Below are 25,349 nucleotides of genomic sequence, written 5' to 3'. Positions count from 1 at the left end.
ACTATCATTGATCTTAACAAATACCTACCTCATCTTATCCATATGACCTTCTGTAAAGTATAATTTTTCCTAAAATTTTTCAGATTACATAGATATTTGTAAGCTTTCATGTAAGCACAGTATGTATTTTGTATTATGTTTTCTAGTTCTTAGTGATTAGATGAACCTTTTAAAATGTATGCATTGATTTTTACATACTGAAGCATTATTGATATTTCTTATTAGCTATAACAAACATAAGTAGCTTATCTTAATGCTTCAATATGAACAATCATATTCTTAAAAAATAATGACCTATGTGTTTCCTCCTCTTCACACTCCATCTTTTGTTTCACTGTATTGTTTATTGTGTGCAGTTAAAGTCCTAATACCGTGTAGGGAAAACTAATAGCAATAAACACTCAATATCTTCTCCTTACTTAAAAAAGTGTTTCTTATGATAATGATGATGTTTTCTGTAATTTTTCATAAAATACTCTTTTTAAAGCTAAGGAATTATTTCCTAGTTTAATTATGTTTTACTTTAACACAATTAAAATATGAATTACATTATTAAATTATATTTATCCATTTATTATTATAAACTACTATTTCATTTTGGGATATGGTGAAATAGACCAAGACACTCTCAAATTAAGCATCTCTCCCTTTCTGAGGTTGATCATTTTACCACATCAGTGTCTGTTCATCACTTTGATAGCTAACATAAAAATATGAATCATAACTGACTATGGAGGGCCAGGAACTAGATCACCCAGTAAAGCATATATTTTGCCATGTGCCAGAATCAAGGGCTGAGTTCTGAGCCACCACTTGGGAGTACCATGTACAGGGAAAACTTTTCTAGCAGTGGAAGCAGTAGTGAGGTGTCTTTCCTTCTGTCTCTCCCTCTCTATCACTCATCCTTTACCTGGAAAAAAAGAAAAAGGAAGAAGAAAACAGGGACCACTGAGAGCAGGACTGCTGTGCAGGTGTGAGGCCCCAGCTTCAGCAAATAAAGGAAGAGTAAGTGGACAAAGCAATCAAGGAACTGAAGTATATAGAAAATATACTATGAGACAATCATGTGGTAAGACGTTGAATAACAGATTCAACTTCTGAGTTTCATTCAGAGCATTTACAGCCATGTGACTGCCTATTTCTTTGATGCTAGTATCTAGTTCTGACTAGAGGACTCTAGAGAATTCCATTCACATTTCAAAATAGCTATTGCTAACACCCAAAATCAGTTTGGAGTAAATGAAGCATCTGGAAATCATGAAGGAATTGTTACTATTTTGCAGGGAGTTCATAAGACTTAGGATCATTTAATAGCTTTATTGAAATAATTAGCACCATCAAGCAGAAAAGGAATTAGATACTGTTATAGAATTCCAAAGGGTCAATAAGAATACTTAACAAGGAAATTGGATTTGTTTAATATAATGAAAGCCTCTCAGATAAGTGAAGTACTTTATAATGAACTGAGCCACCTTGCAAGGTGGTGTATTCCTCTGTATTAGAAATGCACTGTTCCCAGTTGAACTGCCATTTACCCAAGATGTAATAGAGAAAAGCACACACAGGATTGGGCTCTAAGAATTTGCCTATTCAGTGTTCTTCAGATTCCAGAATTATGTGGTCTCACAGATAAGTAGATGGTATCATATATCTATACATTACATGTGATACAAAATAAAAATAAAAATCCTAATCAGCGTGGGAGTAATAACAAAAGCTGTAAAGTGTGGTTAAATTTGAAGGAGTTATATTCTTTTAGGAAGAAAATAAATAAAAGCTGTTAAGCTATAACAGGGAGAATAAATACACAGATAAACAGATGAACATTGGTTTAAAGTATCAGTGTGCTAAAGCCCAGGATTCATAGTAGGAAGAAGGAGGAGGAGGAGGAGGAGGAGGAGGAGAAGAAGAAGAAAGCAGATCATTCTTAAGACTTTGTGAGAACTACAGTGGTTATCTTTAGGAGATGAGAGGTTGGAGACATAGAAACTTGATGGTAAATATGTGTAATACACTGTGATCTTACAATCTTGTGACCACTATTAATCACAAATAAAAACTGAAAAAATAAAGCAAAAAAAGGCATTCAGAGGAGAAAAACCTCATTTACCACTCTAGATAATTTCATTTAGATAGTGAAAGGGGGGCAGGGAAGATAGCATAATTGGGGCTAAGGAGATAGATAGCATAAGGGATATGCAAACAGACTCTCATGCCTGAGGCTTCTAGGTCCCAGGTTCAATCCTACACCAAAATAAGCCAGGGCTCAGCAGTACTTTGGCAAAAAAAAAGTAATAAATCAATAAATAAAAATAATAAAGTACCATATGGACGACACATTGAATCAGAATCATATCCTACTGACAGAACGAAGGTTGGCAAGCCACAGCCTACACGTCCTCACCAATAGCCTGCAGATTCTGTATGACACAGAAGCTAAGACCAGTTTTCATATTTTTGAAAAAATGTGAAGAAGAATATGTAGCAGATGTTGTATGGGACCCACAGAACCTAAAACATTGACTTGTTGACACAGAAAATTTTCCAGCCTCTGTCCTAGGTTAAGGTCAACACGATTCACTTAACAAACTTCGAAGGCAAAACTTCGAGGGCAAGGTGACTCCGCTGCTTCTAAGAACAGAGTTCAACCTTCTTTAAAGGAAGATAACACAATCTAAATTTCTTATAGTGTGTTACTCATAATATTCGGTATTTGATAGGAAATTACTAGATACAAATAAAGGAAGTTGGACAATAATAGATAATTTAGATGTCCTGGAATAGATGCTGAAATGAGCAGAAATGGATTTAAATCAGTTACTATATGGGTAAATACTTTCAAAAGCTTAAAGAAAATGACGGTAGGAAAAGATGGGAAACATCATTACCAGAGAAATGAAAACTATTAAAAAAGGAATATAATAACCCTCCAAACAGAAATATCCAGAATAATAAATGAAAAATTAACTCCATGAACTTAGCAGCAACTTGTGGGTAGCAAAAGAAAGGATCAGGAAACTTGAGGCCTATTTCAATTCACAGAAATTATCCAATTTGAAGAAGTGAAAGGAAAAAAATGATTGAAAAACTTATCTAAGTTTCAGTGACCTGTAGGCAATATCAAGCATCCAACATAACGTAATTGGATTCCTAGAGGGACAAGAGAGAGAAAATGGAGCATGAAGTATTTTTTGAAAAAATAGTGATGACATTTTTCTTTAAAATGACTGAAAAAAAAAAGGGTAGACAGACTAGGGCAGAAAAGACCAAAATGACGCATAAAATTTGGATCATAGTTTAGTGAAGACAAGAAAAAATATGGATTTTAGGAATAGAGTTAACACTGAATTAATGAGATACTTTACTTTTATGTGGATCCTATTATGACAAAGTTCAAGAAAAAAGGAATTAATAAGTTACTCATACAGATACCTAGGTGATATTTTTAAATATATGTGAATGTATACATAGTATACATATTATACTATAAACTTAATGTATGTATAATACAGCAATAATAAAACTATTAACTATAGTCAGATTGTCCCAATCTCATTAGAAATACATGCTCTGCATGTCCCCGGTAATTAATCAATGTGCTGACATAAATCCACTTTCGACAGCCAAGAACAGCTCTATTAAAAAGCCTACTATTAGATATACATTTTGCATTTCTAATAAGCCTAAGCCCTGACATCAAAAATACTTGAGCTTTGCTTGAAGTATTTGGAAGAGAAGGAGAGAAAGGAGTCTATTCCTTCCATTAGTGCATGTTTTACTCCCAAGTACAAACCACATAGCTAGGAACCTTTCTAACCACCTGTAAAATTTCTCCTTAGGGGAACAACCACACCCAGTGATGAGCTGATTTCTGAACTCTTTAAGAGGCAACATAATTTTAGGTGGAAATTATTTCAGCACAATTAACATTTTTAAGAAAAACAAGAACCTTGGAGAAGAAAAGCCTCTTAAAGTCTCCCAAATCTTTTTTTTTATTTTTATTTTTTTTGCCTCCAGGGTTATTGCTGGTGCTCTCTGCTGACACTGATACTATGAGTTTACCACTCCTAGCAGCCATTTTTTTCCTTTCTGTTTTTATTTAATAAGACAGATAAACTGATAGGAAAGAGCAGATAGAGAGGGAGAAAGATAGACACCTGTTTCACTGCTCATGAAGCTTCCCTCCTGCAGGTGGGGGCTCGAACCCAGATCTTGAGCATGGTTATATATGTGCTTAACCAAGTACTCCAAGGCCCAGCCCCTTAATGTCTCCTAAATCTAACAAAGGAGTTTTACTTTTTTGTTTCAGCCTTTATAAAAAGTTACAAATCAATATATTTTAATTATAAAACATGAGTCTACATTTATATTTGTTATTAAAAACATTTTCCAATTTGTTTTTGTCCATAATACAATGTTTTTGTGATTGTGAAATAATTATTCTGTACTACACTAAATGTTGGTATTTTTTAAATTTTCTACAGACAGTAAATATGTCAGGCTTTGCACACCATGTGATCTCTGTAACGACTGCTCTGCTTTTGTAATATGAAAGCAGCTATTTGGGACCAGATGGTGGTGCCCCTGGTTGAGTGCACCTGCCACAATGCATAAGGACCCGAGTTCAAGCCCCTGGTCCCCACCTGCAGGGGGAAAGCTCCATAAGTGTTGAAGCAGGGCTGCAGGTGTCTCTCTGTCTCTCTTACTCAGTCACCCCCTTCCCTCTCAATTCCTGACTGTCTCTATCCAATAAATAAAGAAAGAAAATATGTTTTAAAAATGCAGCTATAGCATACTGGTCATGGCTGAGGCTCCAAAGACCCAGGTTCAATCTGTCATTATCATAAGCCAGAGCTGATAAGTGCTCTGATAAAAATTAAAAAGCTATTGCAGATAATATGCAAGTGGTTAGATATGGTAATGTGACAATAAAATTCATTTACAAAACCAAATCATGGCTCAAGAATTATAGACATTCCAAAAAAAAAAAAAAAAGAAGAAATTGTTTTAAAACACTGCTGTCTCAGTGTTTACAACTCTCCAAAACATGTGTTAGCTTACCTTGGTCTCCACCAAAGTGCTAGTCTCCCCACAGTTGTCCACTCTGCCGCTCTCTGCTTTGTACTGCCCTCTCCCTCTTGCCTTTCATAAGCTCAGATCTAAAGGTATATAGATATAAGGTTTATTTATGTTTTACCCTGTCCTTTCCCTTGCTTTGTTTCAGCCTCCATTTGAGTGAGCTCATCTGCTAATTGTCTTTCTCCTTCTGAATTAACTGAATATGGTACTTTCCAGTTTCAGCTATTTATGTTAAAGCAAAAGACAAGACTGAATCTTTCTGTATAGCTGGGTTGTATCCCAAAGTGTATATATATATATACCACAACTCTTTATCTAACCATTTGTCATTGGGCATTTGGGTAACTCTCCTAAGTGTCTACTTATAAATGCAAGAAGTATAGTTTTAACACCAAAAACATGACACATGAAAGAGAAGAATAAATTGAAACTATTCCAAATTCAAAACTTTTTCTGTGAAATATGCTAGTATGAGGATGAAAAGACAAATTACAGGCAAATTACAAAAGAAAAATACACATATAATATTTTATTAGTATCTGGAATATATACAGTAATTCCTTAGAAATAGACAGAGTAAATAACCAAATAGTTCACTGAGGAGGATTATAGGTGGTGGCAAATAAGCACTTTAAAGTATGTCAGACTTCATTAATTACAGAAATGAAAACCAATAGTATATACCTACCAGATGGAATGAAAAATATTTTAATTGTGAAAAGACCAGAGGCTTACAAGGAAGCTGACAAACTGGATCACTCACATTTTTATAATGAAAATACAAAATGTTATATTCACTCTGGGAAATAGTTTTTCAGTTTCTTATAAGACTAAACATTAAATTATCATATATTCCAGCAGTTGCCTTCTTGACTGTTTATCCGAGAAAAAAAAAAGGAAATTCATGTCCACCTCAAAGCCTGTATATTTCTATTTATAATAGCACTTTGTCACATTAGTAACAAATTGGGAAACCAACTAGGTAGTCTTCAATCATCGAATGATTATAAAAAAAAAAAAAACAGCAAATCTACACCATGAAATGCTACTCAGCAACATAAAAAAAATGAACTATGGATACATGGGGCAATTTATATAAATTTTCAAAGCAGCATGCTAAGTAAAAATAAAGCTCCATGTCCAGCAGAAAGCAATTACAGAAGCCAGGCCTTCCACTTCCTGCACCCCATAATGATCCTGGGTCCATACTCACAGAGGGATAAAGAATAGGAAATCTTCCAATGAAGGGATGGGATATGGAACTCTGGTGGAAGAAATTGTGTGGAATTGTACTCCTTGTATCCAATGCATTTGTCACTCAGAATTAAATCAATAAAAATAAAAAAATAGGGGAGTCGGGCTGTAGCGCAGCGGGTTAAGCGCAGGTGGCGCAAAGCACAAGGACCAGCATAAGGATCCCGGTTCGAACCCCGGCTCCCCACCTGCAGGGGAGTCGCTTCACAGGCGGTGAAGCAGGTCTGCAGGTGTCTATCTTTCTCTCCCCCTCTCTGTCTTCCCCTCCTCTCTCCGTTTCTCTCTGTCCTATCCAACAATGATGACAACAACAATAATAACTACAACAATAAAACAACAAGGGCAACAAAAGGGAATAAATAAATAAAATTTAAAAAATATTTAAAAAAAAAAATAAAATAAAAAATAAAAATAAAAAAAAATAAAAAAATAAAATAAAAATCCTAATGACTATCAATAATATGGCTGCAGTCATATGACTCTCTTAAAATGACAAACACCTAAGAACCCAAGATAGCTTGGTGATTGCTAAGTGTTAAGTTTAGAAGATGGGGTGGGTTAGGGCCAGGAAGAAATAAAAAACAGAAAGGGTCAGCAAAATAGCTCACTTTAGTAGTGTGCTGCTTTGCCATGTGTGCAACTCAGGCCCAGCTCCCACTACACTGAAAGAAACTTCAGTGTTATTCTCTCTCTCTCTCTCTCTCTCTCTCTCCCTCCCTACCTCCCTCTCTCTCTCTATGTAAACAAAACAAAACAAAAAAACAAAATAAAATCCTTGTGGTATCTGTATTTTGACTTGGTCATACATGAACAAACCTATATATGTGATATATGACACATGACACATTCAAAAGTAAAGCAAAACTGTAGAAATCTGAATTAAATTTACTGGATTAGAATTATGTCAGTATCATGGTTGTAATATTGTACTATGGTTTTACAATACACCATCACTGAATAAACCGAATAAAAATATAAGGAATCTATTATTCTTTCATATATATTAGTCCAGAGCTTCATTACAAGGGAGAAGCAAATAGAAAGAATCTTTATTACTTCTTTCAACCAAATATATATATATATATATATATATATATATATATATATCTCAGTCTAAAGAATTTAATTAGAAGGCAGAAACAAGTAAGTTTTTTTTTCCCCTTTTAGCTCTAGTGACAACAAAGTTTGGACAAGTGGATGACTCCAGAATACAAGGACTAAAGGGCCCAGAGCCATGGATGGTCTAACGGAACTAGTAGGCATAATAAAGTAAGGTTTTTTTAGCTCTTAAATCAGGAGTCCTTGCAGTATTCTGCTCTAATATATAGTAGAAATATTATCACTTCAGGAAAGACATTAAACTTGAAACTTAAGTTCAAAAAAAGATGTTCTGTATTCTTTTATTGTGAGGAAACAAACACAAAGGAGTCAGATACAGAATTTCTATCTCTATTAATAGAAAAATTTGGACCAGCAAGGGGAAAAACAATGACTGTGGATGGGTAGAGTGGGTAATTAAAATATTTATTTATTTAGTTAGTTAGTTAGAGACAGAGAGAAGTCAAGAGGGGGTGGGGAGATAGAGAGGAAGAGAGACAAAGAGATACCTGCAGCACTGCTTCACCAGTCACAAAGCTTTCCCCCTGGAGGTGTGGGCCAGTTGCTTGAACCCAGGCCCTTGTGAATTGTACATGTGTATTCAACTAGGTACACCAACACCTGGCCCCAGGAGTGAGTAATTTACACAGAGATTTCTTTTCTAAGTGTCTCTAATTTAAGGCAGTAAAACCCCATTTTCATTCTGTTTAAAAATTAAAGAAGTACTAGTATAGTCATGGACCCTTTCAAATATAACTAAAATTGGCCTACTGGCTATCTTCAAAATGGAGACCCCAAATATTCATCTGTAATATTCCAGACTTTAGGTTCACGATTAGTCAACAATTTTTTTTAAATAATTTATTTCTTTATTGGGGAATTAATGTTTTACATTCAACAGTAAATACAATAGTTTGTACATGCATAAAATTCCCCAGATTCCCATTTAACAATACAACCCCCACTATGTCATTCATCATCTTTCATGGACCTGTATTCTCCCCATCCACCCACCCACCCCAGAGTCTTTTACTTTGGTGTAATACTCCAATTCCATTTCAGGTTCGACTTGTGTTTTCTTTTCTAATCTTGTTTTTCAACTTCGGCCTGAGAGTGAGATCATCCCATATTCATCCTTCAGTTTCTGACTTATTTCACTCAACATGATTTTTTCAAGGTCCATCCAAAAATTTTTTGGCTTTATATGTTAACTCTTTTTTCAGCCACCAGGTTCCAGATGCTAGCATGATGTGAAATGGACTTCCGTGGGTAGACAACCCCCCAATGTGTCCTGGAGCTCCACTTCCCCAGAGCCCTTCCCCACTAGGGAAAGAGAGAGGCAGGCTGGGAGTATGGATCGACCTGTCAATGCCCATGTTCAAGGGGAAGCAATTACAGAAGTAAGACCTTCCACGTTCTGTGTCCCACAATGACCTTGGGTCCATACTCCCAGAGGGTTAAAGAATAGGAAAGCTATCAGGGGAGGGGATGGGATACAGAGTTCTGGTGGTGGGAATTGTGTGAAGTTGTACCCTTCTTATCCTATGGTTTTGTCAGTGTTTCCTTTTTTTAAAATATTTTATTTATTTATTAATGAAAGGGATAGGAGAGAGAGAAAGAACCAGACATTACTCTGGTACATGTGCTGCCAGGACCTCATGCTTGAGAGACCAACATTTTATCCACTTCGCCACCTATTGGACCACATTGTTTCCTTTTTATAAATAAAAATTTAAAAAATAATAAGTACTGAGATGATATTCTGGATCTCATGCATTTACCCTCTCAAATTCATCCTCGCCTTCCTCCAGGCTGCTGAGTGCCTCAAAGGATGAATTCACATGGGACTCATCAATAAATATTCTTGTTCTTGGTTTCCAGTTGAATCAGGCCATTGGAAAGCAGCAGAAGAAAAGGAGAGAGGAGGCAAGCAACTGTGTATTTCTTTCTCCAGCTCCATTACTAACAAGTCATTCTGATTGGACTAAATGACTCAGTAATATCACAATTCCTGCCAAACATCCAACACTTAACAGGAGTAGCTTTCTTTAACTTTCCCCAAACTTCTCTGCTCCTGTTTGTGAAAAACATTTCTTTCCCGTGGGGATCCTGAAAGTTAAAATCTCTTTTAAAATAGTTTGGCTAGACCAGACAGAGTTATCCTAATATAGTAGGAAATTAAAAAAAAATTCAATTTCCATTTGCAGAGAGAACAGGAGAACCATGCTTTCCACCCTTGATCCTCTGCCACCATTTTTTAAAATATTTATTTATTTATTCTCTTTTGTTGCCCTTGTTGTTTTACTGTTGTAGTTATTGATGTTGTCATTGTTGGATAGGACAGAGTCATATTAATGTATATGTCCATTTTACAAGTGACAGAATATAATCCCTAAAGGAAGAAAACTCACCTAAAATTCAAAGCAGGCAAATGGCAGACAAGACATGAGCCTTGGTCTTTCTGACAATCAGACCTGGACATATATTATTTCCCTGTAAATAGCACATTCACTAAGACCATGGTACTCATCTGCTCAGATTTCCATAACAAAATAACACAGAGCCTGTGACTGGGGCTTGGGGGGGGGGGGAATATAAGGAAAAGGGAAACAGAAAAGGGAAGAGAAGGGAAGTGGGGGAGGGGAGGGGAGAGAAGGGGGAAGGGAGGGGAAGGAAGGCAAGAGAAGGGAAGGAGGAAGGGAAGTTATTTCTGATAGTTCAGGATGCAGAGAAGTTTTAGACCAACATGCTAGCAAGGTAAGTTTTATTCTGAGAGATCCCATCTGAGATCTACAAGCACCCAAAGTTCGACTTTACAAGCACAAAAAGCCTACCTGTTGTAAAATTTCTCAACTCAAATTAAAATTAAAGCCTAGAACTCCCTTTTAATATGTTGGCAAGAAAACCAACAGTTTTCTCTTGGAGCTTTTCACTGTCTCTTCTTCACTTTTCCAGACCTTGGGTAGCTCAAGAAATCCAAAGCAACCCATAGTTATTTCTAACTCCTTTGCCTGAGGTCACTCCACTCCATCTATTGCCCACCATGGATTCTGTTGAGAGCTAGAAGGTTCCTATACCACTGGTCCATGATGGTACCTCACAGTCCAGAGGGAGAACTAGAAGCCAGGGGCATCATTACTTTCCATCACATGTCAAAAAGAAGGGAAGTTGTCAGCTTACTACTGACTTTTTGCTAAAGTCACCAAAATTCAACCTCAGAATGTGTGTGAATTTTGTAGTGTTCCTATAATGGAAACAGGAAATGGCTGGATAAAGGATGGAATTAAAAGCAAATCAGGAAAAAAAAAATCAGAAACAGATGTGTTTTAGAAAGCAAACCTCAGAGGCATGTTTTCTTATATTCAATAGACCTGCTTCAAAATCCAAAAATGAGAATGACCTGGTCACCGATCAAGAAAAGAACACAAAAGAACATCTCAATCTACAAAGCAGAACAAGTTAGTGGGTAAAAATCTAACTTACAAATTAAAAAAAAAAAAATCTTGGTCCTCTTCCCCCTCAGTGACCGAGGTGTCTTACTCTATTAAATTTGGTGTGTTGGCCTCTTGGTATCTAATAGACAAATATATACACATAGGCATTACTAAAAATATTTCTTTAAATCTAATTGGCATAAAGAGAAAGTGGAATCACATGTTTTTCTTCATTCTGAGATAAGCCCATCTTTGTTCAAAAACACTCATCTTATTTCTAATACTCTGTTATCAAATTGTAGATAGGCACACATACGATACACTTGAAAGTCCAATCAGATAGAGAACAAATGATTCAGGTAAAATTGATGAATAAGAATGTCTCTTGGTTTTATACTAGTCTTTAGGGACCACAAAGAAAGGCTGTCTGTTATGAGCCCCCAAATGAATCTGGGCATGGGATGGGGGTGGGGGTATCATGGATATATAAATTCCTCCAAATAATGTAACAAATGAATTACAAAAAAAAAATCAGTCATGTAGGAGACAAGAAGCAGGAATTTGTAGCTGCCTACTATCAGTTGAGAAACTCTCTTCAGAGGATTCCTGAAAGTGAAAGACAAATACCCAATACTTTGCTCATATTTGGAGTATAAAGAATTGAATCACATGAACTTTTAAATATAAATAAATTAAATAAAGCCAAACTATTTAAAAAAAAGATGTCTCAAAAGATGGATAGGGGTTCCTCTCCCACCCTCCCATAGAGAAGCTTTGCATTCATTGCATGAAGAAATTACTAAAATAAACATAGAGATACACACACCACCCATGAAAGTTTATGTAGCTCATAAAGGTAAAAGGGCTCTAGTCTTTGCTAATTATCCAACCCTACATGGTGCTAAGGCCAGATGAACATTTCTCCCAAGAGTATCCATAAAGGGGACAATGTATGATATAATAAACACCATTTTACAGCATCATTAAAATGGATATAGCCATAAGCTTCATAGATCTGCTTCTTACCAGAACCTCAATATAACTATAAAAAGGTCATTCAGTAGCAGCAGATCTATTGGGAACCAGCTGAATGCCCAGCATTCTTTGGCCTCGTTTATGCCAAAGAAGCATCCTAGGATATTTGAAAAATGGTGGGTTTCAGGCTCTCCATGCTCATAGCCTTTCATGAATATTATTTCTCTCCAGAGACTGAAAGAAATTGAGGACTGTAATTGCCAGCTCACACTCAGAGGTGAACACCCATGATGAGGGTGTTCTGTGCTGCACTTTGAAGGTGATCCCAAGTGCACAAGAAGTCACACACAGGAGTGTATTAATATTTTTTGTGAAAATCAAGGGAGTAAAGGTGATCATAGGTTCCAGTGGATGGGGAGAACAGTCTGGTTCTATAAGCTAGAAAAAAGGGTGATGAGTGCAATGTTGTTGGGAAACACAGTAAAGAAAAACTTTTTCTCCTTTAGTGGGAGGTCAGTGCTTTACAATATAGTTCTTGGCACCTTGCCATGATAGGTGTCTACAAGATGACCTTTCCCCTAAAGTAGGTCTTTTTCCACCAGGACCCTGACACCCTCCATCCCATCCCATCCCATCCGTCCCCAAAGGGATTTATACACACCACACTCAGCCCAAGTTTTATGCTGTGTTTCCCCTTAAGAGTCTACTGAGGTTCATTTTCCTACAATAAAATGTCCTCTAGAATTATAATTATAATAATTATTATTATTTACATCTAGAGTTACCACTGGGATTCAGTGCAGGCACTATGAATCCACTGCTCCTGGAGGCCATTTTTCCATTTTATGGATAAGACAGAAAATGAGAGAGAAGGGGGAGATAGAGAGGGAGAAAGACAACCGTAGACCTGCTTAACCACTTGTGAAGTGTCCCCCCTGCAGGTGGGGACCTGGGGGCTCACAACCTGGATCCTTGTGAAGGTCCTTGTGCTGAGTACTATGTGTGCTTAACCGGGTGCACCACTGCCTGTCCCCCTCCTCTAGCATTTTCACTCAAATTTTACTCACTTAATAAATATTATCTATGATATAGTTCAAATGGAAAAGCATGCTAAGATTTTTTTTTTCTTAAGGGGATAAATGATGAAGTATGTTCCAGATGGAAAGCTGAATACATCCATTTCTTCAAAGCTCAAAGGAATACATTTTTTAAAATATATATTTATTTATTTTCCCTTTTTTTGCCCTTGTTTTTCATTGTTATTGTAGTTATTGTTGTCGTCATCATTGTTAGATAGGACAGAGAGAAATGGAGAGAGGAGGGGAAGACAGAGGGGGAGAGGAAGATAGGCACCTGCAGACCTGCTTCACCGCCTGTGAAGCGGAGCTTGAACTGGGATCCTCATGCTGGTCCTTGAGCTTTGCGCCACGTGCAACCCACTGCACTACTGCCCAACTCCCAGAACACATTTTTTAATACTTTTTTTTTAGTTTTTATTTATTTTCCCCCCTTTTGTTGCCCTTTTTTATTTTGTTGTAGATTTACTGTTGTTATTGATGTCGTCGTTGTTGGATAGGACAGAGAGAAATTGAGAGAGAAGGGGAAGACAGAGAGGGAAAGAGAAAGATAGACACCGGCAGACCTGCTTCACCGCCTGTGAAGCGACTCCCCTGCAGGCGGGGAGCTGGGGGCTCAAACTGGGATCCTTACAGCGGTCCTTGTGCTTCATGCCATCTGAGCTTAACCTGCTGCACTACCGCCCGACCCCCAAGAATACATTTTTTATGTGGATAATAAACAATATTCATCTAGAAAATAAATAAGTAAATATTACCAACTAAACCTCTTCTGTGGATCATAAAATACACCAGCTACTATGATACTGAAGGAATATTTCCTAACCTTAAGAAATGCAAGTAACTTATACTATAATAATCAACTCTTGTGAGAACATCAGACATCAGAAAAGGTAGCAGCAGTAAATGTTGGAGGAGTTGTGGGGTCAAAGGAAACCTCCTGCACTGCTGGTGGGAATGTCAATTGGTCCAACCTCTGTGGAGAACAGTCTGGAGAACTCTCAGAAGGCTAGAAATGGACCTGCCCTATGAACTGAAATTTCTCTCCTGGGGATATATCCTAAGGAACCCAACACACCCATCCAAAAAGATCTGTGTACACATATGTTCTTGGCAGCACAATTTGTAATAGCCAAAACCTGGAATATCTCAGGTGTCCAACAACAGATGAGTGGCTGAGTTAGTTGTAGTATATATACACAGTGGAATACTACTCAGCTATTAAAAACTTTACCATTTTCAGCCGATCTTGGATGGACCTTGAAAAATTCATGTTAAGTGAAATAAGCCAGAAACAGGATAAATATGGGATGATCTCACTCTTAAGCAGAAGTTGAAAAACAAGATCAGAAGAGAAAACACAAGTAGAACCTGAACTGGAATTTACCTTTACCAAAGTAAAGGACTCTGGGGTGAGTGGAGGGGAGAATACAGGTCCAAAAAGGATGGCAAAGGACCTAGTAGGGGTTGTATTGTTATATGGAAAACTAGGAAATAGTACACATGTACAAACTATTGTATTTACAGTTGAATGTAAAACATTAATTCCCCAATAAAGAAATTTTAAAAAGAGAAAAGAGAAAAGAAACAAGTTGTGAAACAGTGCTGCAGGTGTTTCTCTCTTTCTCTCCTCCTTTCCTTCCCCCTGTCAATTTCTCTCTATACTGACACTTAAAAATATATTTAAAGAAAAAAATTAAAATAATTGACTCTAAGTCTTGTCTCTTTTTTGTAGTTTTGATACTTTTTAACATTTTTATTCGTTTATTGGATAGAGATAGAAGCTGAGATGGAAGAGGAAAATAAAGAGGAAGAAATACCGGCAGCACTGTTTCACCACTTATAAAGCCTCTGCAGAGAGAGATCAGGGGCTTGAACTTGAGTCCTTGCCCTTGGTGACATGTGTTCTCAACCAGGTGCGCCATTGTTTTTTGGGGGGGAGGGGAAAGGGAAGGCCAATGCTTGCTCTCCCCCCCCCCCATTCTAAAAGTTTGTCACGCATTACCTCAACAAAGAGTTGAGGAGAGAGAACTTGATATTCAAGAATTCAAGAATTGTGTGTACCCCTCTTACCCTATGGTTTAGTCAATGTTTCCTTTTTATAAATAAAATTTTTTTAAAAAAAATTCTAAACTTTATTCAGGAAAATTTAGAACAGTCACATGTTAAGGCACGAGGAAGAGAAAGATAGGAAAGAAGGGAAAGAGAGACAGAGAGAGAGAGAGAGGGAAAGCATAGCAAGCACTTACATGATCTATGCAGGCAGAGAGAAGACAGAGAGTGTGCTAGACCAGGGATATTGCTTTTAAAATGCAGGCTTTGCCTACACCTTTCCAAGACACACCTGTAACCACTCCTATTTTCTGGGTGGTATCCTCAACTACCATTGATCCTCTACACCACCACCTGGGCCCTGTAGTTTTACTATTAACCTAGGACAGCACAGGCAAATCTGCATACCTGGAAGTCCTAAGGTCATCCACAGAGAGGGGACACATTTCCAGACATTTTCAAGAATGAACAGTGGATTCTTGTGTACATTGAGTAATAAAATCTCACCACAAGGAAGACAGATGAAAGATTAAAAGGTCAAGGGTAAACATCTCCACCGGCTTCCCCAGTTCCAACCCTCACACTGATAAAGCATCTCACTAATTAATTATCTGTGCCGGTAAATGTCCATTGATGCTATGAAACAATGGGGCCGGGGGAAAGTGATGGACCAGCATTGCAGCTAAGACCTCCCAGCCCTCATTAATAAATTTAATAGCACTGAGCTAGCTCAGGAGTGCAGTAGGTTATAGGCTATGCTTTTCCTTGGGGTATAATTCCATGTTCTTGCTCCACATGGAAGTAATGTACTTATTCCAAGTTAATTTTTTTTTTCTAAAGTCAGTTAGTCGTGCTCCTTGGGTGCTATCCTAAATTGACAAATTCCAGGCTGCCAGGGCTTGTCATCTGAAGGAAGAAAAACTAGAGAAACCAGTAATCAATCTGTATTGTGTGAAGATTAACATGCCTGCACCCCTTCAGGTTAACCAGACTAAAATGCAAATTGAATTGAAATGTTGGGAGACATTTTCCTAATCATACATGCTGTCGATTATGAATCTTATGTTATTGACTCTTCGAATCATCAGACACCAGACAATTGGAAGAGACAGGGGTCAACTAAACCAAAGTAAGCTATCATCTCAGCTAGGTGGCAGGTGAATGATTAACTGAAGCAAGTCTTGGAAACCTGGCAGCCAAAGCAAATGCAAATGTCCCCCCCTCCACCAAAGGCCCCCAGGCTCACAGTCCTGCCCCAGTCTCAGAATCCACAAAACTGTTCACAGTCCAAGAGAGGTTGTCAAGGACATGGATGAGTTATGCAAGCTGGGCCCATACTGACCCTTTCTCAAATATCAGGCCACAAATTTTATTTCAAGGACTTTGGGGAAAAGAGCTCCTTCAAGTGAGCAGAGCAGATTTGTAGAGATTGATGGAACACCTCATGAGATGGAGCTCTGGAAGCAACACTGGGCTTGGTGACCTCACGCACTAGACTTCAACATCCTGTCAGCCTCTGTGTGTCTGTATCTCTGTGCATATATGTGTCTCCATTTCATTTTTTACATGGACAGTACATGAGAATGACTTGCCCCCAAGTGTGAGTTAAGTACATGTGCCTTACATCTATATCTAAGCAGATACATGGTTCATGTTCATTATTTATGAACTTGTGATTCCTAACTTCAAGGTAGAATGTGCTTTAAAAATTAACCTGAGTCGGGAGTCGGGCTGTAGCGCAGCGGGTTAAGCGCAGGTGGCGCTAAGCACAAGGACCCACATAAGGATCCTGGTTCAAGCCCTGGCTCCCCACCTGCAGGGGTGTCACTTCACAAGTGGTGAAACAGGTCTGCAGGTGTCTATCTTTCTCTCCCTCTCTCTGTCTTTCCCCTCCCCTCTCCATTTCTCTCTGTCCTATCCAACAACAATGACAACAATAATAACTACAACAATAAAACAACAAGGGCAACAAAAGGGAATAAATAAATAAAAATAAATATATATATAAAAAAATTAACCTGAGTCAATAGCTTCTGTCTCAACACATCCCCCCCCCACACACACACACACACACAAGAAATAACACTCTTCTAAGTCTCTAATTTTCTTAGAAGTTTGTAATTTACCTGAGGGCCAAAGAATTGTTGAATGGCTTTGAGGGTGGGCCAGATTACCATACATTTAGAAAATAGAAGTCAAGCAAAAGCATTGAGTTTTGAATGCCATGGACTTCATTATGTGGGTCAGTGGTTCCCAAACTTTAATTTCACGTACCCGGATTTAAAATTTTTAAAAAATATATAGGGGTTAGAATTTAGTGTCCAGTTTTTTATTTTGCGTAGTGAGGACTTCGACATGAAAAAATAACAGCAGTGGAAACAACACACCAAGCTACTTTCACTATTTCATTAAGGAAAGGACATTTTTAGCACCAAAATTTAGGATAGGAGGGACATATATTTTAATTAAAAAATGAATGTGAGGGAGAAGGAAGAAAGGGGCTGTAGTTCTAAAAACCTTAGTGTTTACTTCATAAACTCTTGTCCTCCCTCCCCCACCTCCTCCCACCCCCACAGTCCTATGAAATCTGATCATGGCCAAATGTATAGTCACTGAAAAACAGGTTTGAGAAACTAATAGCTTCAGAGAACCCTAAACATCTTTGAAAGTCTAGGTACTACTTCATAGTCCTGAACCCAAGGAGATATTTGCTGTTCTGCACCACTGGCCAGGCCCCAGGGGGCATTACCAGAAAACACTGCCTTCCATCCAAGAGCACCACCACTGAAAACTGAAGTTTCTTTGAGGCCACAAGAAGCTGGCTACTCATTTGTTGCGCAGGAGAGGGCAATTTCCTGCCCTCCAAGTATGGGAGAAGGCAGCTGACCACCTCTCATTTTTTTAAAGACAAAACAGTGAACTTAAGGCCCATGCAATGACCCTAATAATTGACTTTGTATATCTCACATCTAAACTGGAGAAAAGTGAAAGATCTAGAGTCTTGTCCTTTCTCACTGTCCACTAACACACACGATATTGGGGGGAGGGAGGCAGAGGGGGGCGGAGAACAGCACGGAGACTGCCAGGACTTCACATTTCAGGATTGTTTTAGTTCCCAGGGCTTGATGTAACCTGCATGTAAGGTCTTCATGTGCTCTTGGTCCACTGAGAATCTGCTTTTTCTATTTCTTTTTCCTTAATGACACATATGTATTTTAAGAGAGAGAGATAAATAAGTCAGAGTCTAGATATGTAATTGTATGGATAGAAGCCAGTATTTCAAGCTTGCTCTACCAGCTAAGTCACATACCCAGACTTCCTCTCTCTCTCTCTCTCTCTCTCTCTCTCTCTCTCTATATATATATATATATATATATATATATATATATATATATATATATCTTTCCCTCCCCTTTCTTTTGTCATAGCTTTTTTTTCTTTATTGGGTATTAATGATTTACAGTCAACAGTAAAATACAGTAGTTTGTACATGTGTAACATTTCTCAGTTTTCCACATAACAATTCACCCCCCCTCTAGGTCTCCTCTATTATCTTGTTTCAGAACCTGAACTCTCCCCCCCAAACACACAAACCTACCACAGAGTCTTTTACTTTGGTGCAATACACCAAACCCAATTCAAATTCTGCTTTGTGTTTTCTTATATTTCAACTTTTTTTATTATTATTAGTAGTGATTTATTAATGATCAACAAGATTGTGGGATAAGAAGGGCACAATTCCATGGAATTCCCACCACCAGAGTATCATACCCCTCTCCCCTTCATTGGAAGCTTCCCTATTCTTTATCCCTCTGGGATTATGGACCAAAAATCTATATGAGGTACAGAAGGTGGGAGGTCTGGCTTCTATAATTGCTTCTCTGCAGCACATGGGTGTTGGCAGGTCAATCCATATCCTCAGTCTATATATATATATATATATATATATCTTTCCCTAGTGGGGCAGGGCTCTGGGGAGATGGGGTTCCAGGACACATTGGTGAGGTTATCTACTGCTTCCAGAAACTCAATATTCTTTCCCTTTTATCTCAGCTAGAAGGTGAGATGCAGGAGGGAGAAACAGAAAAGGAAAGAGAAAAACCACAGTATCACTGCTCCTGTAGGTAGCCCAAGGTTTAAACCTGAGTCCTTACTCATAGTGAGGTATATATGTAATCAGGTAAGTTATCTCCAGGTCCTCTGCTTTATCTTTCTTTTTTTTATATTTTAGTTATCTATTTTCCCTTTTCTTGCCCTTGTTGTTTTTTTATTGTTGCTGTTATTGATGTCGTCTTTGTTAGGACAGAGAGAAATGGAGTGAGGAGGGGAAGACAGAGGGGGAGAAAAAGATAGACAACTGCAGACCTGCTTTACCACCTGTGAAGCAAAGCCAGCTTGAACTGGGATCCTTAAGCCAGTCCCTGGACTTTGTGCCACGTGCACTTAACCCGTGCACTACCGCCCGACTTCCTGCTTCATCTTTTCTTGAGACTTATAACAGTATTATGGTATTAGCTAGAAATATAATTCAGCAGCAGAGCATAGGTCTTGAATGTATAAGGTCCCATTTGCTCTTTCTTTCTTTCCTTCCTTCCTTCTTTCTTTCTTTCTTTTTTATTGCTACCAGAGTTATTGGTAAAGCTTGACATCTGCATGATGAATCCACTGCTCCTGGCAGCCATTTTTTTCTTTCTCTTTATTTGTGATTTCAGAGATAAATTTTTTTAATCTTTGGTTGAGGGGAAAGAGAGGGAGGGAGGGAGAGAGAAAGAGGGGGGAGAAAGACAGAGAGAGACATGAGAGAGTGAAAGAGAGACCTGCAGCCCTGCTTTACTACTCATGAAGCTTCTCCCCCTACAGATGGGGACCAGAAGTTTGAACCCAGATCCTTGTACATGAGGTCCCAGTTTCTATCCCTGGCACTGCATATGTCAGAGGTGACTAGTTCTCTGCTCTCTTCTCTCTTAAAAATAGAATGATATAGGGGGCTGGGCAGTAGCACAGCAGGTAAAGCACACATGGTACAAAGCACAAGGACCAGTGCAAGGATCCCAGTTCAAGCCCCCAGCTCCCCAGCTGCAAGGGGATTGATTTGCAAGCAGTGAAGCAGGTCTGAGGGTGTCTATCTTTCTCTCATCCTCTCTGTCTTCCTCTCCTCTGTCCATTTCTCTCTGTCCTATCCATCAACAACAACAGCTATAACAACAATAACAAACCACAAGGGCAACAAAATGGGAAAAATAGCCTCCAAGAGCAGTGGATTCATAGTGCTGGCACCAAGCCCCAATGATAACACTGGAGGCAAAAAAATAGAATAATATTAATTAAAAAATAAAATAGAAAGAGGCACCTTGAAACTCTTTCTGATCCCCTTCTTCATGACTTCTTGCTTTTTTTCATGAGTCCATCTTTAGTCACCTCAGCCACCACATCAGAGTGACACAGTTTGAAGGTAATGAGACAGCAGCATGAAGGAGCTAGTTAGAGAGCTGATCTCTCCAGAACCATGGAAGAAGACAGGATGGTAATAAACCTTTGGATCAAAAGCTTCTCTCTGCAAAAAGATCCTGTCTTCACTATCTCCCCCTGCAGAAAAGTCTCCAGGAAGAAGGCATGACCTGGATCTTCACATTACTTAACAGTCTCTGCTAAGTCCCACCAAGTCTCAGTATACTCATTAGTCAAACCGAGAGTCTGAATTAACTCATTCAGTTAGGTCTGGAAAAGGGACAACCCCAGCCAGATATAGAAGATCCCAGATATGCAGGCTCATGTTTTAACAGAAATATAATCCCTTCCCTTATTGGGCAACATTCACTTGGCAATATTGTCACTACAGGCCATTTGATTACTTAAGATAATGAAACAAGTCCAGTTCCCAGAAAATTCATTAATAACAACATTAAATCTGAAATCAGTGGCAAAAATTATTCTCAGACCATGGAGTCTATTTTTTAAAATAATTTTTAGTCTAGATGGGGAAAAAAACCTTTCAATACACTTTCTTTTTAAATTTTAATTTATTTATAAAAAGGAAACAGTGACAAAACCAGAGGATAAAAGGGGTACAACTCCACATAATTCCCACCACCAGAACTCCATATCCCATCCCCCCTCCCTTGATAGTTTTCCTATTCTTGAACGCTTTGGGAGTATGGACCCAAGGTCATTGTGGGATGCAGAAGGTGGAAAGTCTGGCTTCTGCAATTGTTTCCCTGCTTACCATGGGCTTTGACAGTTCTATCCATACTCACAGCCTGTCTCTCTCTTTCTCCAGTGGGGTAGGGCTCTGGGGAATCAGAGATCCAGGATACACTGGTGGGGTTGTCTGTCCAGGGAAGTCTGGTTGGCATCATGCTAGCATCCGTAACCTAGTGGCTGAAAGAGATTTAACATATAAAGCCAAACAAGTTGTTGACTAATCATGAACCTAAAGGCTGGAATAGTGCAGATGAAGAGTTGGGGGGGTCCCTCTGCTTTGTAGATAACCAGTAGGCATATTTAGTTATATTCCAAAGGGCCTGTGGCTATACTTTTTTTCCCCTGAGCCTGAAATCTGATATGCAGGTGGACCCAAGCTATTATCTGGGGAGATGATGTCTTGGCTGGGAAAAGGACCAGAAAGCTGGATCAGGGAAGAGAGTAGCTCCCAAATATGAGAAAGGTGTATAAATATTGTTGAATGTAACCCCCATAGATTTGATGGGATCTGGGGCCCATAATCAGTTTAGGAGCCTATGTGACCTCTGCATCCCTATAGATTTGAGTTCACATTCTGTGGTCATGAGTAGGAATGTTCCATGTTGCCCCAGTATCAGGACCCATCCTACTCAGATGTAGCATAGAGTATATTGTCCAGCCTCCCTTCGGAGGATGGAACATTCTCTACCATTGCAGATCCAAGTTGAGGGCAAGGTCCTATGGGGACCCACAAAGATAGAAGTGACCAGTAACAATGGAGAGAGGGATTTATTAGAGATTTAAGCCCATCATGGACTCCCCAAATGGGGCCCCAGCTGATGAGGTGGCCTGATAGTGACTAAAGTGTCATTGTTAAAGTATGTGAGTCTCTTGCCCTTATTCAGCTTTTTCAGTCCTTGCTTTGATAAGGATAGCTTGGGAGTGAGTGAGCAAATCCTAACAAAAGGATTTTTCAAAGTTAACCCAATTGTCAAATAATGTGATTATAGCAATAACTATCTATTGCCTTCTTAAGCCCTAAGACAGCAGGAACCTCCCACTTCCTCTATAGGACCTATATCTCCCCAGTCCTAGAATCTCTAGAATGGGGCTCACTCTCCTGCATGTATCACTCAATTCATACCAAATGATATTGCATCTGCTGATCCCAACTTAATCAACGGAACGAGTACCATCTCGGCATGCTTCACTTCAGATTTTGTCCAGAGACGTCAGGAATGGAATGTCAACCCTTCACCCTCATTACTAGGGTGAGACCTTTCCTTTCATAGTATTCTCTAATTCCATTCCAGGAGTTTCACTTCCTAACAAAGTCCCAAAACCTAGATATAGACCATTTCCCATGAGATAGAGCATATGTTCACATGTATCCATAAATTAGGGCAAAATATATACCTGAAAGCAAAAATACACAATAGTCTACAGTGAGTTAGTATGAAGTCCATAATGAAATAGTGTCTACTTAGACTTAAATACCCTCCTCACCTATTTCCTCTAATACGTCCCTCAATATCCTTTATAACACGTGAACCTTTCTTTGTGTTGTTGTGATCAGATTTTGCATATGGCTCCTTTCTATGCCTTTTCCCATGGCCATGAGTCACCCTGAACCTATTCAAGCAATGTAGGGCCATCTTCTTGACAGCTTTCCATAGCACAGACTCAAGGATGCTGATGTTCAATTTTTTTTTTTTTTTTTTTTACTGACATTGTCCATCTTAAAGAGCTAGCCACTTTAGAGCCTGAAAAATAGCTCACATGGAAAAGTGCACCTGCTTTGTCAGGTATGTGACCTAGGTTCCAGTCTGGGCAACCCCACCACACTAGAAAAAGCTTTGGTGCTATGATATCTTTCCTTACTTCTTTCTTTCTATCTGAAAAAAAGTCAACTCAAGAGTGATTTTCTAAAAATTGAATCTCTACACTCAGCTACTTAGAAGCATACTCAACAGATACATACTATTACATATTACTGCGATGTGTAATTCTGCCTTCCTCAAAATTAGGAATATAGGCAATAATTGTAACTAGTATCTACAAAAGGGGTAAGCTAATTTTTCATATTTTATCATTCTAAAGCATGGGCAAAAAATGAAATTAACTAAGGCAAAGTCATCCTACTAAATATTTAGCCAATAATATTGAATCCCAAAGATATTCCAAATACAATTCGAAAAAAATGTCTGCATCTATCATTTCCCATAATATGGGTGGATCTTGAATGTTTTATGTGTAGTGAAATAAGTTAGAAGAAAAATGGCATATACCACATGATTTAATTGAAGTCTTAGATACAGAGAATGTGTTATTGGTTGCCAATATACATGCAATAAAAATTATCAAAATGGTAATTTAAAAAAGAAAAAACACTTTAGCATGCCTTGCATCCACTACAAATAGTTATCTATGAGCTTAAAAAAAAAAAGAGTCTTCTTTCAAGGGAAATGATTGTAATCCATGATTCGTCATCACCAAAAATTTAAAAAAATAATAAATAAAATTAAACTCAACTACCTGCCAAATTAAAGTTTTTATCCATAAAAGACTGTTGGATAAATTTAACTTTTCTTTTGCTAGATCCATGGTGTTCAGTCCTATGTGCTGCCATCACCTAAGAAGTCATGAAATATAAACCCCAAAGCCCAGCTCCAACCACAGAAATCTTGCTCTAAAGTGACAGGCACTTCCATATTGTTTTTTGTCAAGATCCCCCACTGATTCTCATATGCAGTTAAAACTGAGAACCTCTATCTATCTATTTACATCATCATAACTTTGCTGGATTATAGTATACCACAATGACTATACCTGCAAGTAGAACATTCCTAACATCGATAGAGAGGTCATTGCTTAGCTGCATCCTATCAGCACTGAAAAAACTGAACATTCAAGCCTTAATGCCTTTAGAAAACAGTGGAGACACCAATCTATTTATCTTTTAAATAACAGTGTATAGTTGCACACCACACCCGCCACCAAAGTTCCGTGTCCCCACCCTCAAACCTCCCAACAGAGACACTAGTTTCTTAGCCAGCTTGCGTGTCAGATGATGGTGGGTGCCTTCCTGGACTAAGGCAGCTTTTCAGGCTCTTCATCCATCATGTGGCAGCATTCTGATTCCAGCCGTCAATTCTGACACTCTTTCAGGATCAGACCTAACCCAGGAAGTACTGAGCATTTGTGTAATGAATTGAGAAAAATGTTCTTTGTTGTTCAGTAAATTGAAAATCCCTTTTCCACCCATTTTCTTCCTGGGCAGGAAGTGGACATGAAGTTAAATGAATCACTTGAGGTAGGCTGGGAGGGGAACAGACATATTATAGATGTTCAGCTTCAATTGGAAAGCAATGAAATCACACTGATGAGTTTCAATTGGGGAGATTCATGAAGTAATATATATATTTCATTTTGTGATGCTTACTAGGCAGTGGTATAAAGGCCGGAGAAGATGGAGAGAAATGGCTGGTGTTGGGGAACAGATCAATGTTAACTGAATGAGTTTTAGCAAGATACTCAAGTAACCTGAACTAAGGAAACTTCTACCAGAAATTAATTATTTGGGAGGGGATGGGTGACAGTATTTTAAGAAATGAAAGTGGTGGTATTTGGTGACGATTACATATCAGGGTCTGAGAAAGAGAAAAAATAAGGCTCTAGTGTGCTAGCTAGATTAATGACATGAATGGCAATGAGGATTGTCTAGAGAACACAGGAGAGGAGCAGATTTCTGAGTGAAACTTATGGAAAATAGAGTTCTAAAGAACCTGCAGGATAGGACATTGAGCCTAGTTTATTTTTTTTCAGTACACAATTACTACTTACAACCTTAGCTTCTGCTGGGAGGACAGATAGACCACTGTCTTTGTAACTAAGAAAGAAGAACTATTTCTAAGTCTTAAAAAAAAAAAGGCGGGTGTGGGGGGGCCGAGTGCTAGCACAGTGGGTTAAGCACATATGGAGCCAGGCATAAAGACCAGCTTAAGGATCCCAGTTCCAGCCCCTGGGTCCCCACCTGCAGGGGGGTCACTTCACAGGCAGTGAAGCAGGTCTGCAGGTGTCTTATCTTTCACTCCCCCTCTCTATCTTCCCCTCCTCTCTCCATTTCTCTCTGTTCTATCCAACAACAACAACATCAATAATAGCAATGGCAATAATCACAATAAGAGCAATAAGGGAAAAA

Source organism: Erinaceus europaeus, chromosome 1, assembly GCF_950295315.1.
Source record: "Erinaceus europaeus chromosome 1, mEriEur2.1, whole genome shotgun sequence".
NCBI classification, from domain to species: Eukaryota; Metazoa; Chordata; class Mammalia; order Eulipotyphla; family Erinaceidae; genus Erinaceus; species Erinaceus europaeus.
The sequence above is the reverse complement of the archived record's forward strand: the minus strand, read 5'-3'. Positions refer to the sequence as shown.